Genomic DNA, 17,924 nt, shown 5'->3' with positions numbered 1-17,924 from the left:
GTACACTGTGTGCACGGATTCAGGGTCTTTGAAAGCGCGCGTTGCGTTAGTCGATGACCGGCCGGTCTCACAGACTCCTACTCCGAGGCGCACGGCACTACCCGCAAACGGCAATGGTCTCGCGATGCCTCATCACCACTGCGCGCATGCGCACACAGAGTTCTCGTGCTCTAGCAGCCACCTCACAATGCCCCATCGCCTTCCGGGAATTGTAGTTCTGGGTCTGACTCGCAGTTCATCCTTCCTCATTTTAATGATTTAAAATTCTATGTGTCTAGGGGGAGGAGGAGGGAAGGAGATGGAAATTTTTAAATATAAAAAAAAATAAACCATGAAAAAAAAATTCTATGTGTCTATGTTGGTTTGTGTGTATGGGCGCAGGTGCCTGTAGAGCCCAGAAGAGGGCGTTGGGTTCCCTGGCGCAGTTAGAACAGCAAGCACACTTACCCTCTCAGCCATCGCTTCAGCCCCCTCTTTTGTTTATGATTAGACAGGGTCTCAGGTTCCCACAGGGCAGGGAACCCTTACTTCTCTTTGGACAGGAGATGGAGAGGGAGTGGAGTGGGGAGGGGGAAGTAAATGGGAGGAGGGAGAAGGCGGAAATTTTTAATAAAAAAAAGAATAGGGTCCCTTAGAAATTCAGAGAATATTTTATAATTTTTGGTGAAAATTGTACGTATTTTAGGATTTTTTACCAAATTAGTAGGCATTAAGTTTAAAAATGAGTAATTTTGTGTGTACAGAGCTGTCTTAGGTTTCTAATCCTGAAAAAACACCATGACAGGCCAGGGCGGTGGTGGCGCACGCCTTTAATCCCAGCACTCGGGAGGCAGAGGCAGGCGGATCTCTGTGAGTTCGAGACCAGCCTGTTCTTCAAGAGCTAGTTCCAGGACAGGCTCTAAAGCTACAGAGAAACCCTGTCTCGAAAAACCAAAAAAAAAAAAAAAAAAAAAAATCCACCATGACAGGCTATTTTTGAATTCACAATTCCATTCCCTCTGCTTCTTGAGAGCTAGAATTACAGGCATGTGCCGCCACACCTGCCTTGTCTTTTTCCCATTATTTGGATCATACAACTATGAAGACAGAAACATCGACACCATTGCCTTGCTTTTAGGATTCCCTTTTTACCAACAGTGCTCTCTCAAGTCTGGGATAAACAACATAGAGGTTCCATTTCTCTTCAGTGTTAGTCTTCTTCCAACACGTAGGGTGAACCATTATACTTAAGATGAAGTAGTGACCAGAGGTCACTTGAAGAGTCCTCCAGTCTTGGTATTTTATTTTTGCTATCTGTAGAACATTGGGTGAGTTACTTCATTATTCAGTGCCTTGAAGTTTTGTTTTATTATTTGTAAAAAGAAACAGTGACAGAACCTACTTCACAGGGTTGTTTTGAGAATTATCTGAGCTATTACACACATTAATCTGACACATAAATAGCTTAATAAATAGCAAACTCTATAACTAATGCACATAAGACAAACCTTATAACCAATGCTAAGCAATTGGTTATTTATCTGTTTACTCACAAGGTACCTGAAGACTGGGCTGTGTGTGACTTAGTTCGTGTTTTCCTGGTCCTTAACATACATCTTAGACATAGTAGTTACTTAAGAAACGTAAGCAGAATGAATTGAAGGAATGCATAATAATTTTGGAACTATTGGGAAATCTGAGAGCTAGTCTCTGCCCTTCAGAAGTGTAGGGACATATTCAAATGCGTGACTCCATAAACACTATCAACAGCTCCTTGTGGGGGTAGGGGCAGATACTCACAGGCAAGCGGATATGGGAACAGATACTCAAATAACAAAAGGAAAACCAAGTTTTCTTGCTAGCTGCATAGCCCATGGCATATCAGTTATTCCCCCTTCTTTTGACTCTCCCTGAAATACATTTATATTAAGCAGTGGCCAGAGGAACAGAATGAATTATTGTACAGCAATTTCTTCCAAATTCAACTATTCTACCCTGGAAGGAGAGCCATAGACTCAAGTAAACAAAACTTGCAAGCCTCAGGAAATAAACAACTCACAACATTCAGGAAATCCCTCAGACTTACAAGATTTTCAAGGCCCTTTGAAAATTATACAAGCAGTAACCACTTCTATGGAAATTACCAGCCAAACTACATGCCTGGAATTTTTGCAGGGAGCTTTATCACGATGCAGCTGCCCATTGAGTCTTCCACATTCCTGTAGGTAACCCTAATAAACTCACTGATTTCTCCAAGTTGCACTTTGGTCAATTGTCAGTTCCTTACTGGGCTTCCAGTAACTGTTATGGCCTGGCATGTTGGTACATGCCCATAATGCCTGCACTTGGGAGGCAGAGGCAGCAGGATCACTACAAGTTCAATGGTAGCCTGATCTACAGAGCAGATTCAGGTCAGCTACACAAAAACAAAAACAAAAACAAAACAAAACAAAACAAAAAGCCCAAAATATCAAAAACAAGCAAAAACAAAAACAAAAATGCCAAAATATCGAAAACAAACTAATTAATAAAACAAAACAAAACAAAAAGCCAGATACCTTGAGCTGAAAACAGTTGAAGGTTTGAATTATAGTTTGCCTTCTAGTACCTGAAGTAATGTTGAAGCAAGGCCTTACGGTTTCTTACTGAGCTTGCCATGGTTTCCATCTAAAAAATAGAGGAAGCTTTCTATTTGTGTGAGACGGTTTATATCAATAGACACAGTAGATTTTTCCAAAAATAGTAATGGAGTTAATAAAAAAGTGTGTTTTGTGTTGTCTCTTCATTAGAGAAACAGTCACTGGGGAGATAGGTAGAATTTCTGCCTGCTATAGCAGGGACTGTCAGGACCCTTATTAAGACTTACTTCCATGACAATGCTTTGTAGTGATGTGACGAGCAGGCCTGCTTTTCGTCCTGCCCGGCCCCTGCACGGCTAGCTTTACACCCGAAATAACAACACACAAATTGTATTCATTTAAATACTGCCTGGTCCATTAGTTTCAGCCTCTTATTGGCTAATTCCTACATCTTGATTAACCCATTTCTATTAATGTGTGTAGCACCATGAGGTGGTGGCTTACCAGGAAAGATTCAGCATGTCTGACCTGGTGGCTGGATCCATGGCGTCTGACTCAGAGAGGAGAGGCATGGTGTCTGCCTAACTTCCCTTCTTCCCAGCATTCTGTTCTGTCTACTCCACCTATCTAAATCCTGCCCTATCAAAAAGCAAAGGCAGTTTCTTTATTAACTAATGACAGTCCTCCATCAATGCTTTTCATAGATATAATTAACAACTATACTTGAGGACAATTATAATTGTTTTCATTGGTCTGATTAGGGACTAAGTGTAGCTTTCCTCTGTGTTATAAGTTAACTCAGATTTTAAAATATTAGTTCTTTTTATACAATTTGGTAATGATGTTGAAGAGATGGAGAATCTCGTATTTGGATGGTTTTCAGTGTGATTGAGCCTGGAGGGTTGCTCCCTCCTGAGAATCCCAAGCTACTGCTGTTTTGGAAATTCTGTCAGTTGACTGATTGGGGCAAAATCTTTTTGTGTGCCCTCGGTGTTGTATGTTGTCTTTTTTTGGCGCCTTTGTCTCTGTGTATCTGACTGAGATAGAAATTATGGGACAGTGCCTGTCCTTACCCTTAGACATATGTTCAGTTCATTGGAAGGATGTGATAGTCATGTGTTGTAGTAAGGCCACTTGTTTGTTTCTCGGCTGCCCAGACTCCCAAAGTAATCACACAGAAACTATATTAATTAAATCACTGTTTGGCCCATTATCTCTAGCTTCTTATTGACTAACTCTTATATCTTAATTTAACCCATTTCTAGTAATCCTGTGTATCGTTATGTGGCTGTGGCTTACGAGGTAAAGTTTTGATGTCTGTCTCTGGTGGGGCTCCATGGCTTCTTCCTAACTCTGCCTCCTTTTCCCCATCATTCAGTTTAGTTTTCCCTGCCTACCTCTGTTCTGCTCTGCGCAGGCCCAAGATAGTTTCTTTATTAACCAGTGGTATTCACAGCATACAGAGGGGATTCCCACATCACCTCCCCTTTTCTGTTTAAATAAAAAGTAAGGTTCTAACTGTAGCGTAGTAAAAATTGTGGGGCAGTATTATACAGGCCCTACAGTGTATGGCAGCAAAACTTACAGGCCAGCTCATACCTGGCCTCACAGAAGGTAGTCACATAGCCTTTCAGTCAGATGTTGCCATCCTGAAAGGATCAAGATATGCTAATATCACTTTCCTCCTTTCTTTGTAATTATGGAGATTGCCTGGGAAGAGGTGTTAATTCGACCTACATGACAGAGCTGGCATACAGAGCAAGAAGATAGAAAGACGTGACAAAATATCCATAGAATATAGGATATAGAAAGGCATGGTCAAAGTTATGGATGTGACCAGAGACATTCATCTGGTTACCTAGGAAACAGAATGCTAAGGAATTTCCCCCTCAGTTTATGTTTGGTATAAAAGCTGTTTGGAGGATAAACATGGAATGAATTTTCAGGATGTGAACTCAGGATTTCATGAGGGATCACTGAAAACTCCCTCCCAGTAAAGCCTTGTGAGTTGTGTCTTTAATCCCACACCTCCCCTCTGGTCTGGAGAAATAATTTATGGCCCGGGCTGCCATTGGAACATAACACAAAATTACATGTAACAAAACAGGTATCAAGCAAAAATTACAGTTATAATATTTATATCTGTTTTATCTTTTATCATAACTAAGGAAAACTATATCTATTCTTGAACTCCATCAAAGACTCCAGAAAGATATATTACCTAAGTAAACTAGAAGTGCATTGTAAGCAACTTCCAAAACTCTAGAAGTGACAGAGACATCTCGCTACCTGTACAGTCCTCTAAAGTTTTTCTGTACCATTGGGGCATCTGTCTTTAGCCTACAGGCCCATAGTATCTAGCAGACTTTTTCATGAAGCAGGAAATTTTAAAGACAGTTTCGCCTGTATTGGCAGTTTGTCAGTTACTTTTTTCTGTGTCCTGAAGAATGTCTTGCAGACTCTTTCGTGAAGCAGGAACCCCAAAGGATTGTCTCACCTTTAGGCAAGTTTAGCAGTCATTTTTTTGTGGGTCCTGCATGTCCAGCTCACAAAGCATACTCTCAAGCACTCCAGAAAAGAACAGTTTCTTGCCCAAATGGCTAGCAAACTCCATGAGGAGCCTCTTCAATGCCTAGCATCCTCTTGAAATAGATTTTTGCTGCCAGGAGCATGTGTGTCTCATTGTCATGAAAAATCCTAAGTTCTTAAATATTTAAAATGCCATATTTATTCTAACGGTCTCTGAAAAATTTGAAGAATACCTATCTAACTGAAATCTCTCTATATATATCTAGAAAACCTAACTAACATGACTACAAGCTTAACTATTATAGATGACTATCTATTAACCTATATTTCTTAATTACACATTACATTTTTAAATGAGCTGCACAAACGATATTTTATTCAAGATCAGAACTACATATACACAGTATAACAAAACTGACCTTAAATTTATATCAATAAACCAAGATTCATACCAATGCAAATCTCTATAGCATATCCACCTTTAAATGTAAACAAATGTTTATAAACAATCATTTAGGGATTTTGGGCGTAGTTTTCTCCAAACTACTTTCTGCTGTTTATTGGGTGAATTAATTTTGGGGGGTATTTGTGGTGACCTTTTGGGGGTTCTTGGTCCATCAAACCACATTAGTCTGGAAGGATTTTACAGGTTCTCATCCTCTGTGGAAACAAAAGAAGAACCTCTTTTCAAAGCAATTCAAAACAGCTCATTTTTTTTCTGTTATTGCTGAATCAGGGAAACCTTTCTTATGGGAGCTGCAGCACACTACAAGCCAGAAAAAAATGGGCTAAACTTTGTTTTTCTGTGTCTAGAGTTCCTTTCCAAGCTTTCTCAGGTTTTATGTGGATGTAGTCAGCCCCAAATGGGCACCCATTTCTTGTAAGAGGTTGCTTGTTTGTTTCCCCGGCTGCCCTGCAGCTCAGACCCAAAATAGTCACACAGAAACTGTATTATTTAAAACACTGCTTGGCTCATTAGCTCTAACTTTTTATTGTCTGACTCATCTTAATTTAATCCATTTCTAGTAATCTGTGTATCACCACCTGGCTGTGGCTCATAAACATGGAATTAAAATTCACAAAAGAAAAATTCATTACTCTTCGCAGCACAGAATGGCCTGCTTTTAATGTGAGATGATTTCTAGAGGGGACCTTTAATGCTGGTCTGATTGGGTTTATGAAGGACATGGTGTTCAGACCTCGAGCTGGACACCCAGATCAGATACCTTACCCTGTAACCTGGAGAAGTCTGATAGAAGACCCTCCCTCTTGGGTTAAGGCTTTTCTTTCCCAGCAGGTCAAGATACTGGCAGCAGATAAGAAATACCCACCTGGTAGGGGCACCTCAACTTCTTCAGTCCCACCTGTCACCCCCTAGTCTTTTAGGGTGGAAATTCATTCATGTGCAGGCAGGGGACGGCAGAGTCTCTCTGTGAATAAGGTGTTTAGTATTTAACAGTACTGGAAAACAACTCATTTAACAAGGGAATAGTTAAATCTACTATGACCCTTCTGATCAGTGGACTACTAATGCTATCAGTGAAAAAATTTAAGTGACATTAAGAAGACTATCTAGCACCATCAAAAATACGATGAGAACAGGAGAATTCTACGAAGGAGGAAGCCCATTCCTCCCAGTCCTGCCCAGACCACGGAAGAAGCAAGATGTGACCTGCTCCACTGAAAAAGGTAGCAAGCCACATGGCTAACACAGATAAAAATAATGGGCTAATAATGGGTTGACATACGTTAATAAGAGTTAGCAAGAAGCCTGAGCTAATGGGCCAATCAGTTTATAATCTTATGGAGACCTCTGTGTGATTTTCTTTGGGGCCTTACCGGCTGTGAGAACTGGGCAGGACAGAAATCCCAACAAGCTGGCCCTCGTGTTACACTTATACGATGTCAAATGATAGAAACAGGATAGCACATTGTATTTTCACTATTAATGCAATTATGGAGACCTTGAGTGTGCGGAGATGGGGCTAAAAGATGCCTTTTTATAAGGCCTTATGTTCGAGATATTGGATGGGGTGGGTGGCTGGTGAGATGACTCACCTGTTAAAGGCACTGGCAATCAAGGCTGATGACCTGCGTTAAATCCCCTGAATCCCACAGGGTGGACGAAGGGAACCGACTCTGTCACAAGTTGGTCTCTGACCCCTCCACTCCCATCAGGAAGCCTAGCCACAGCATGGATGTCCAGGAACATACAAACACAAACACTTAATAACTAAGTAGAAACTCAAAAATTAAAGTTATGGCCAAGTGTGGTGGTGAACACGTTTAATCCCAGCACTCAAGAGGCAGAGGTAGGTGGGGATCTGTGATTTTTGAGGCCAGACTGGTCTCCGTGGGGTCTTCAGGCTACATGGCGAGACTCTGCCTCAAATCAAACAGACGAAACATAAAGTTATGGGATCTGGGGAAAAGCTTGTTGTTGTTGTTTTTCCTCCATACATCCTTTAATATTAATAGAGACAGGAATAAGGTAGTTTCAGTTTTAGACAGGTAGGTAAGGGTAAGAGGCCCCTGGAGAAGAGAGACCTTTGCAAGCTGGCGGAGCTGATTCTCAGTGAGCTGCAGACTAGCAGAACCAGCTATCCAATGAGCTCCATCTCAGCACTGAATGCAGAAGCTGCAATAAAAAACTGTGGATTTAGTCCAGTGTTGTAAATTCAGCTACGGAGCTCTTCTGCACAAGAGTGCTGGGCTGGGCCTTGAGAACACAGGTCCTTCTCTTGCAAGATTTGCACAGAAGCTGTGCATTTGAAGAAGCCCCGACTTACAAGATAACAGCTGGCCACAAGCCTTTGCTCCAATAGTGGCGGACCTCCCGTCATTGCTCTCCTCGCTGTTTGGCTCTATCTCCCCTTTGAAGTTTCTCAGCAGGCTTGAGGACCGCCTTTCTCAGGCCATGCTGTCTTTATCTTCCGCCCAATCAGAGTCCCCACGCCCATTTAGTTCATCCAAACGGAAGCCTCCGAACTCAAGGCTCACAAGGAACTCAAGACCTCTCCCTTGTAGAGAGCTGCTTTACCACTCAAAAGCATTGTGTGCTTTTCTACTCTCTTTGCTCCTCATTCTTCAAGATTGTGAGACCGTGAACCTGGGAGCCACTGGCTCAGAGTAACTGGTGGGGCCATAGAGATTCTGAAGCCCTGGTTCTCTGGGTTAAGCCCACCCAAGGTAAGGTTTATTTGCACTCAAAGGCCCTCCTCCCAGCATTATTATGGGATATTAAGGGGAGATTTTAAAAAGAGGTCTTAAGCATTTGCCTGATTTTCTATGTGATTTTTCCTCACTTGTTCCAAATCGTCATTTTCATTGGAAAAATCTGCGATTCTTTTTACAGTGGACTAACTATGGAAAACAGTATGTGGTTCTTTCTGTCTCAGCCAACTCAGAATCAAGTCTCTTGGTAATTAAAGCAAGTTGAGAATTTGTTTTCTTTGTACATGTTTCAGTGGTCTCAATTTCACCGTGATACACACCAGAAATCACATTTCTGTCAAATGTGTGCCCATGTTTATGGAGCTATGGATCTGCACTAAGAGAACTAACAAGCCACATCCCCTCCATTTTCAAAAGGCCTTTCTTCTGGGACCAAACTTGGCTTTGGAGTGTATTTCAAAGATTTATGTGATGCCATTAACAGAAATCCAAGCCTTGATTTTGATAATGGGTTACTGCTGATAGACCAATGTGGATGAGGGAGGGAATCATTTTTCCCATGTCTTCATTATTTTTTCATTTTATAAAAATGTACTTTATTTTAAAAACGAGTCTATAAAAGTAGAAATCAAGCCAGGCGGTGGTGGCGCACGCCTTTAATCCCAGCACTCGGGAGGCAGAGGCAGGCGGATCTCTGTGAGTTCGAGGCCAGCCTGGTCTACAAGAGCTAGTTCCAGGACAGGCTCTAAAAAATAAAAAAGCTGCAGAGAAACCCTGTCTCGAAAAACCAAAAAAAAAAAAAAAAAAAAAAAGTAGAAATCACATACAAAAATACAGATGACTGCGACATGTTGGCAAAATAGCTCCCAGCTGGACTTGAGTAAGGAAGAACAGGTCCTGCATGTCTGAGGGCAGCTGGAGGCCCGAGTCCAGCCAGAGCCCACTGTCAGCCGTCACTAATCTGCAAACAATAGTTTCAAGTAGTAGTTAGCACTTTAACTACTCAGGAATTGAAGCATAATTATTCCTCTGTTACACTTTTAAGAAATGTTCTCTAGTATTGGGAGCTGTGAACCCCAGATCCTGAATTTTTTGTAAACAATTGTTTTCCCCTGATCTGAGTGCCTACAGCTGCTCTGAGCACGAGAACCTCAGGAGTTCCTGATGACAGGGGAATGGTTTCTGGTGAGTTTGGCTGGAGCGTGGCGGCTATCAGTTAAGAATCTCTATATAAGCTGCTCCTGGACACAATAAAGGGAGCACTCTTGGGGCATTCTGGCTTCAAGGATGACCCGTGTCTCTGTGAATCTTTGTGTGTTTCAATCTCCAGCCCCTCGCACTGCTTGCAAACTGTATGGCGGCACTTAGAGCACAGATGGGCATGGCGTGCTGTACTTAAGGTCTGAGCAGATAAAGGTACTCCATATTATTGTTGTAACAGTAAGATTTTTGATTAAAAAGTAACAGAAATGTATTCTGGCTCTGTCATATTCCAAAGAGGTAACTGTCTTAATTTTTTCTTTTCCTTTTCTAAGAAACACAATATGATCTTTTTGCTTCTGTGTATCAAGTGTTATAAAATATATCTGTTATCAAAAGATTTAATGCCCGGTGACTCCTAAAAACTTAGGTGAAGTGCAAGTCGTGCCAGCCGTGCAGAAGTTTCACACACACCTGCTTCTCATAGAGAGAAATAAGCAGCTCTACCTAAGGAACTTTAGATCCAGTAACAACCTGGGCAGTTTCAAACCATTGTTGGAAAAGACCACTTAAAAAGAGTTTCAAGTCTGTAGCACAATTAGTAAAAACCCAGAGACAGAAATTGGAGTTTAACTTGAATGTCAGAAAAGCAAAATAGTCAGCCACTGGCTCTTGCCTCTACTTCAGCCCAAAATGGCAATACTACCTCCAGAAATCCTCAGAATGAGACTGTCTGAGAGGTGTCTCATTCCATTTTATATTCCTCTCTAGGGCTGTTATTAAACACTTGTACCACTTGGTTTCTATGGTAAACTAGTGTGGCTCCTGGGATTAAAGGTGTGTCACTACTATCTGGTCTGTAAGGCTGACCAGTGGGGCTGTTTTATTCTCTGATCTTCAGGCAAGCTTTATTAAGTAAAATACAAACAAAATATCACTACATTTACCCATAATGTCTAAAATATGAAAAAGAAGGCTATGACTAATATAAAGAAAACCCTATACAATAAGTACAATGACTATATATATATATATATATATATATAGGCAATAAATATATCAACAATATCTAGTCCATTTGCATTTGACAAATTCAGAGAAAGCACTCTATATCCTATGTATAAAGTCTTATACCTATTTTACTTTCTATCATAATTTGCTTTCTGTATCAGGAAAATGAGGAAAGCCTCAACTATCTAGTCTTCAACTTCCTCAGAGACCTAAAAAGGAAATAATATTAACTGAATAAGCAGAAAATGCGAGCAAGTTTCTCCGCAATGTTGGGGTGTCTATCTTCAGCCTAGCATATCCAATAGATTTTTCTGTGAAATAGAATATTGTGAAGGACTCTCCCTCCTTATCTTGACAATGTCACTTTCTTTTGTGTCCTGCTTATCCAGTTAGGACAGCATTTCTTGCCTTGAGGCAAGGGCATTTTCTTGCCTAGTGGTTTACTTTTTCCACAAAGACAGTAAACTCTATATCGAAGTTTCCTCGATGCCCATTAACTTCTCTGAAGTAGATTGGTGCTGCCAGGAGCAGACATGTCTCATTGTCATAAAAAAAGAGTCTATGTTATTAAAACATCTAAATGCCATATTCTGTAGATCTCTGAAATGTTTGAAAATAACCTGTCTGTCTAAAATATATCTTTGTTTGACCTTGAAAACATACCTAATGTGACTACAAGTTCAATTATAATAGGTGACTAATTACTAACCTGCATTTCCTTAGTATATTCTAAACAGCAATAATAACTTTCAAGGACTAGAAATTTGTCAGGCTGACCAGTGCAGCCGTTTTATTCTCTTATCTTCAGGCAAGCTTTAATCTGTAGTCTGAGACTGCACTTTTTTTCCTGGCTGCCCAGATCTGAATTAATTACCACACTGTTTGGCCAATAGCGTAAATACATTTCTAGCTAGCTCTTACATCTTAAATTAACCCATTTCTATTCATCTGTGTATCACCACAAGGCTGTGGCCTAGTGGTAAGGTTCTGGTATCTTTCTCCTTTAGCAAGTACATGACATTTGCCTGACTCCACCTTCTTTCTCCCAGCATTAAGTTTAGTTTTCCAGCCTAGCTCTATTCTGCCCTGCTATAGGCCAAAGCAGCTCTTTATTAACCAATGGTAATAAAACATTCACAGCATACAGAGGGGAGTCCCACATCACTATTTATTAAAGTACAAATAAAATATTTCCTCATCAAACTTAGGTTTCTGGGGACAAAGCATAACCTGGGAACATACATAGTACATTGATGGCTACTTCAAAAGCTAGCAGCCTATGATTCTTTCCATCCAGCTCACCAAACATATAGCTTATTGTTCTTCAAAATCAAGTTTTATAAAATACTGAATAATAAAAGAGATAACAAGCTATGAAAAACAGCATGAAAACTGTGAACCAGGAGTAATTTTTAAAACTCAATTCTAAATAGACTTAATCTGAAAGGCACTTGGAAGAGCTGCCTCAAATTTTGCTCTAAAAAGCTATTTTCAAATTACAGACTCACTTAAAGACCTAACACTTGGAATCTGAGGGCATAGCACTGACAGAAACATCTCTATATTCTTGAAAAAGCAATACTTCATAGTTCTCCCTTACAAATGGTTCTCTAAACATACATATACAATGAGGGTTAAGGTAAGACCAATAGGAAAGGTAACCAAGGTCTTCAGAAACTGGATTTGCTGTCTGTGTTCCTCATTCCAAAGGAAGGGATGACACTGGCCTATCGCAAGCACTTCATAGGCACTTTTGCAGAGGTCAGTCGGCATTTGATACCCCAAATCTCTGTGCTCTTCTTGTTGTCGATAGTTGGCCTTGCAATGGTGGTAAAATAGTCACAGTTAATCTGCAGATGGGGCAGGGATTCTCTCAATACCCGCAGAGTAACTTTTGACACGATTCCATAAACTTGTAGTGTTTTTAGTGTGGCGATTTCTCCAAGTCTAAGTAGACTCTCAGGAGTTATATCATAGCACCGGCTGAGCGAGAGATGTTGAAGGTGGTTGAGCTCAAAAAAATTCTGGAAAGCAGTCTTGCTTTATCATGATACTGTCACTTAAGTCAAGGCGGATAAGGTTGGGGCACCGTCTAATTAAGGTACGAAGATCTGCTTTCCGGAGGTTCTTTCGGTAGCCACTGATGTTGAGCTGGGTGATGGTCGCTGGTAAATGTGCCACAGCTGCTTTCACATGCTCTTTAGTAAACTCAAAGCACCAGGAGAGATTCAGTTCATCCAGTATGGCAGCAGCTGCTTAGAAGATGCGCCACGGCAGACTCAGAAAATCCAGAGCACCCACAAAGGTTTAGTCGCACTAAGTTTTCATTCTGGGCAAGAGTGTTGACAATGGGATCCGAAAGCTGCAGGCCTTCCAGGCTTAGATTCTGTAACTTGGAGCACTCGGACAGAATTCCATGGAGGCTTGACACATTTATAACTGAATTCGACAGGTCCATGTGCTTTACAGGAAAAGACCTGAGCCTTTCACCCAGTGGTTGTTCCATAACCGATCGTGGGCAACGGAAGGGCAATCACCCCCCGAGAAAGCAAACGGACAGTCACGTCCGGGTGCAGGTTTACACCTCCAAGGTCAAGGGTTTGCCAGAGAGACCCGTCTTGCGAGAGGTGGTACCACCTTTTACAGACTCTGGAGACACGGACTAGCCCAGGGAGGCACAGGTGGGAAAAGATTCGAAGGAGCAGCTCATCTGGAAGGGTATCCCAGGAATACCTGCTAAGTTCTCTTGATTCGGCTTAGGCCTACGGATGATCACAAAGGCCCTGTCACTATCTTTGCTCTCTAGACATTGCCTTGAAGGGCTGTTAGGGTGGCCCGGGTCTGAAAGCAGTTCGTGCATAAGGTTCTTACGGGCCTTCTTCAAGGCAGAGTCACTCATCATGTCTGAGAGCCGTTCAGAAGTCTTACCGGAATCCAGTCTCCACGTGAAGTTGGTAGTGGTGATTTCGCTACTCTGGTCCGGAATCTCCTGAAGTTATTTCCTGTACACTGTGTGCACGGATTCAGGGTCTTTGAAAGCGCGCGTTGCGTTAGTCGATGACCGGCCGGTCTCACAGACTCCTACTCCGAGGCGCACGGCACTACCCGCAAACGGCAATGGTCTCGCGATGCCTCATCACCACTGCGCGCATGCGCACACAGAGTTCTCGTGCTCTAGCAGCCACCTCACAATGCCCCATCGCCTTCCGGGAATTGTAGTTCTGGGTCTGACTCGCAGTTCATCCTTCCTCATTTTAATGATTTTAAAATTCTATGTGTCTAGGGGGGAGGAGGAGGGAAGGAGATGGAAATTTTTAAATATAAAAAAAAATAAACCATGAAAAAAAAATTCTATGTGTCTATGTTGGTTTGTGTGTATGGGCGCAGGTGCCTGTAGAGCCCAGAAGAGGGCGTTGGGTTCCCTGGCGCAGTTAGAACAGCAAGCACACTTACCCTCTCAGCCATCGCTTCAGCCCCCTCTTTTGTTTATGATTAGACAGGGTCTCAGGTTCCCACAGGGCAGGGAACCCTTACTTCTCTTTGGACAGGAGATGGAGAGGGAGTGGAGTGGGGAGGGGGAAGTAAATGGGAGGAGGGAGAAGGCGGAAATTTTTAATAAAAAAAAGAATAGGGTCCCTTAGAAATTCAGAGAATATTTTATAATTTTTGGTGAAAATTGTACGTATTTTAGGATTTTTTACCAAATTAGTAGGCATTAAGTTAAAAATGAGTAATTTTGTGTGTACAGAGCTGTCTTAGGTTTCTAATCCTGAAAAAACACCATGACAGGCCAGGGCGGTGGTGGCGCACGCCTTTAATCCCAGCACTCGGGAGGCAGAGGCAGGCGGATCTCTGTGAGTTCGAGACCAGCCTGTTCTTCAAGAGCTAGTTCCAGGACAGGCTCTAAAGCTACAGAGAAACCCTGTCTCGAAAAACCAAAAAAAAAAAAAAAAAAAAAAAATCCACCATGACAGGCTATTTTTGAATTCACAATTCCATTCCCTCTGCTTCTTGAGAGCTAGAATTACAGGCATGTGCCGCCACACCTGCCTTGTCTTTTTCCCATTATTTGGATCATACAACTATGAAGACAGAAACATCGACACCATTGCCTTGCTTTTAGGATTCCCTTTTTACCAACAGTGCTCTCTCAAGTCTGGGATAAACAACATAGAGGTTCCATTTCTCTTCAGTGTTAGTCTTCTTCCAACACGTAGGGTGAACCATTATACTTAAGATGAAGTAGTGACCAGAGGTCACTTGAAGAGTCCTCCAGTCTTGGTATTTTATTTTGCTATCTGTAGAACATTGGGTGAGTTACTTCATTATTCAGTGCCTTGAAGTTTTGTTTTATTATTTGTAAAAAGAAACAGTGACAGAACCTACTTCACAGGGTTGTTTTGAGAATTATCTGAGCTATTACACACATTAATCTGACACATAAATAGCTTAATAAATAGCAAACTCTATAACTAATGCACATAAGACAAACCTTATAACCAATGCTAAGCAATTGGTTATTTATCTGTTTACTCACAAGGTACCTGAAGACTGGGCTGTGTGTGACTTAGTTCGTGTTTTCCTGGTCCTTAACATACATCTTAGACATAGTAGTTACTTAAGAAACGTAAGCAGAATGAATTGAAGGAATGCATAATAATTTTGGAACTATTGGGAAATCTGAGAGCTAGTCTCTGCCCTTCAGAAGTGTAGGGACATATTCAAATGCGTGACTCCATAAACACTATCAACAGCTCCTTGTGGGGGTAGGGGCAGATACTCACAGGCAAGCGGATATGGGAACAGATACTCAAATAACAAAAGGAAAACCAAGTTTTCTTGCTAGCTGCATAGCCCATGGCATATCAGTTATTCCCCCTTCTTTTGACTCTCCCTGAAATACATTTATATTAAGCAGTGGCCAGAGGAACAGAATGAATTATTGTACAGCAATTTCTTCCAAATTCAACTATTCTACCCTGGAAGGAGAGCCATAGACTCAAGTAAACAAAACTTGCAAGCCTCAGGAAATAAACAACTCACAACATTCAGGAAATCCCTCAGACTTACAAGATTTTCAAGGCCCTTTGAAAATTATACAAGCAGTAACCACTTCTATGGAAATTACCAGCCAAACTACATGCCTGGAATTTTTGCAGGGAGCTTTATCACGATGCAGCTGCCCATTGAGTCTTCCACATTCCTGTAGGTAACCCTAATAAACTCACTGATTTCTCCAAGTTGCACTTTGGTCAATTGTCAGTTCCTTACTGGGCTTCCAGTAACTGTTATGGCCTGGCATGTTGGTACATGCCCATAATGCCTGCACTTGGGAGGCAGAGGCAGCAGGATCACTACAAGTTCAATGGTAGCCTGATCTACAGAGCAGATTCAGGTCAGCTACACAAAAACAAAAACAAAAACAAAACAAAACAAAACAAAAAGCCCAAAATATCAAAAACAAGCAAAAGCAAAAACAAAAAATGCCAAAATATCGAAAACAAACTAATTAATAAAACAAAACAAAAACAAAAAGCCAGATACCTTGAGCTGAAACAGTTGAAGGTTTGAATTATAGTTTGCCTTCTAGTACCTGAAGTAATGTTGAAGCAAGGCCTTACGGTTTCTTACTGAGCTTGCCATGGTTTCCATCTAAAAAATAGAGGAAGCTTTTCTATTTTGTGTGAGACGGTTTATATCAATAGACACAGTAGATTTTTCCAAAAATAGTAATGGAGTTAATAAAAAAGTGTGTTTTGTGTTGTCTCTTCATTAGAGAAACAGTCACTGGGGAGATAGGTAGAATTTCTGCCTGCTATAGCAGGGACTGTCAGGACCCTTATTAAGACTTACTTCCATGACAATGCTTTGTAGTGATGTGACGAGCAGGCCTGCTTTTCGTCCTGCCCGGCCCCTGCACGGCTAGCTTTACACCCGAAATAACAACACACAAATTGTATTCATTTAAATACTGCCTGGTCCATTAGTTTCAGCCTCTTATTGGCTAATTCCTACATCTTGATTAACCCATTTCTATTAATGTGTGTAGCACCATGAGGTGGTGGCTTATCAGGAAAGATTCAGCATGTCTGACCTGGTGGCTGGATCCATGGCGTCTGACTCAGAGAGGAGAGGCATGGTGTCTGCCTAACTTCCCTTCTTCCCAGCATTCTGTTCTGTCTACTCCACCTATCTAAATCCTGCCCTATCAAAAAGCAAAGGCAGTTTCTTTATTAACTAATGACAGTCCTCCATCAATGCTTTTCATAGATATAATTAACAACTATACTTGAGGACAATTATAATTGTTTTCATTGGTCTGATTAGGGACTAAGTGTAGCTTTCCTCTGTGTTATAAGTTAACTCAGATTTTAAAATATTAGTTCTTTTTATACAATTTGGTAATGATGTTGAAGAGATGGAGAATCTCGTATTTGGATGGTTTTCAGTGTGATTGAGCCTGGAGGGTTGCTCCCTCCTGAGAATCCCAAGCTACTGCTGTTTTGGAAATTCTGTCAGTTGACTGATTGGGGCAAAATCTTTTTGTGTGCCCTCGGTGTTGTATGTTGTCTTTTTTTGGCGCCTTTGTCTCTGTGTATCTGACTGAGATAGAAATTATGGGACAGTGCCTGTCCTTACCCTTAGACATATGTTCAGTTCATTGGAAGGATGTGATAGTCATGTGTTGTAGTAAGGCCACTTGTTTGTTTCTCGGCTGCCCAGACTCCCAAAGTAATCACACAGAAACTATATTAATTAAATCACTGTTTGGCCCATTATCTCTAGCTTCTTATTGACTAACTCTTATATCTTAATTTAACCCATTTCTAGTAATCCTGTGTATCGTTATGTGGCTGTGGCTTACGAGGTAAAGTTTTGATGTCTGTCTCTGGTGGGGCTCCATGGCTTCTTCCTAACTCTGCCTCCTTTTCCCCATCATTCAGTTTAGTTTTCCCTGCCTACCTCTGTTCTGCTCTGCGCAGGCCCAAGATAGTTTCTTTATTAACCAGTGGTATTCACAGCATACAGAGGGGATTCCCACATCACCTCCCCTTTTCTGTTTAAATAAAAAGTAAGGTTCTAACTGTAGCGTAGTAAAAATTGTGGGGCAGTATTATACAGGCCCTACAGTGTATGGCAGCAAAACTTACAGGCCAGCTCATACCTGGCCTCACAGAAGGTAGTCACATAGCCTTTCAGTCAGATGTTGCCATCCTGAAAGGATCAAGATATGCTAATATCACTTTCCTCCTTTCTTTGTAATTATGGAGATTGCCTGGGAAGAGGTGTTAATTCGACCTACATGACAGAGCTGGCATACAGAGCAAGAAGATAGAAAGACGTGACAAAATATCCATAGAATATAGGATATAGAAAGGCATGGTCAAAGTTATGGATGTGACCAGAGACATTCATCTGGTTACCTAGGAAACAGAATGCTAAGGAATTTCC

At 41.4% G+C, this 17,924-nt stretch overlaps 1 pseudogene; it reads right to left on the bottom strand.

Annotated features, from left to right (window-relative positions):
- Positions 1–12,199: 12,199 nt before the first annotated feature.
- LOC119804461 lies at positions 12,200–13,476 on the bottom strand (annotated as a pseudogene).
- Positions 13,477–17,924: the final 4,448 nt, after the last annotated feature.

This window comes from Arvicola amphibius, chromosome X, assembly GCF_903992535.2.
Source record: "Arvicola amphibius chromosome X, mArvAmp1.2, whole genome shotgun sequence".
In the NCBI taxonomy this organism is placed as follows: Eukaryota; Metazoa; Chordata; class Mammalia; order Rodentia; family Cricetidae; genus Arvicola; species Arvicola amphibius.
The sequence above is the reverse complement of the archived record's forward strand: the minus strand, read 5'-3'. Positions and strand labels throughout refer to the sequence as shown.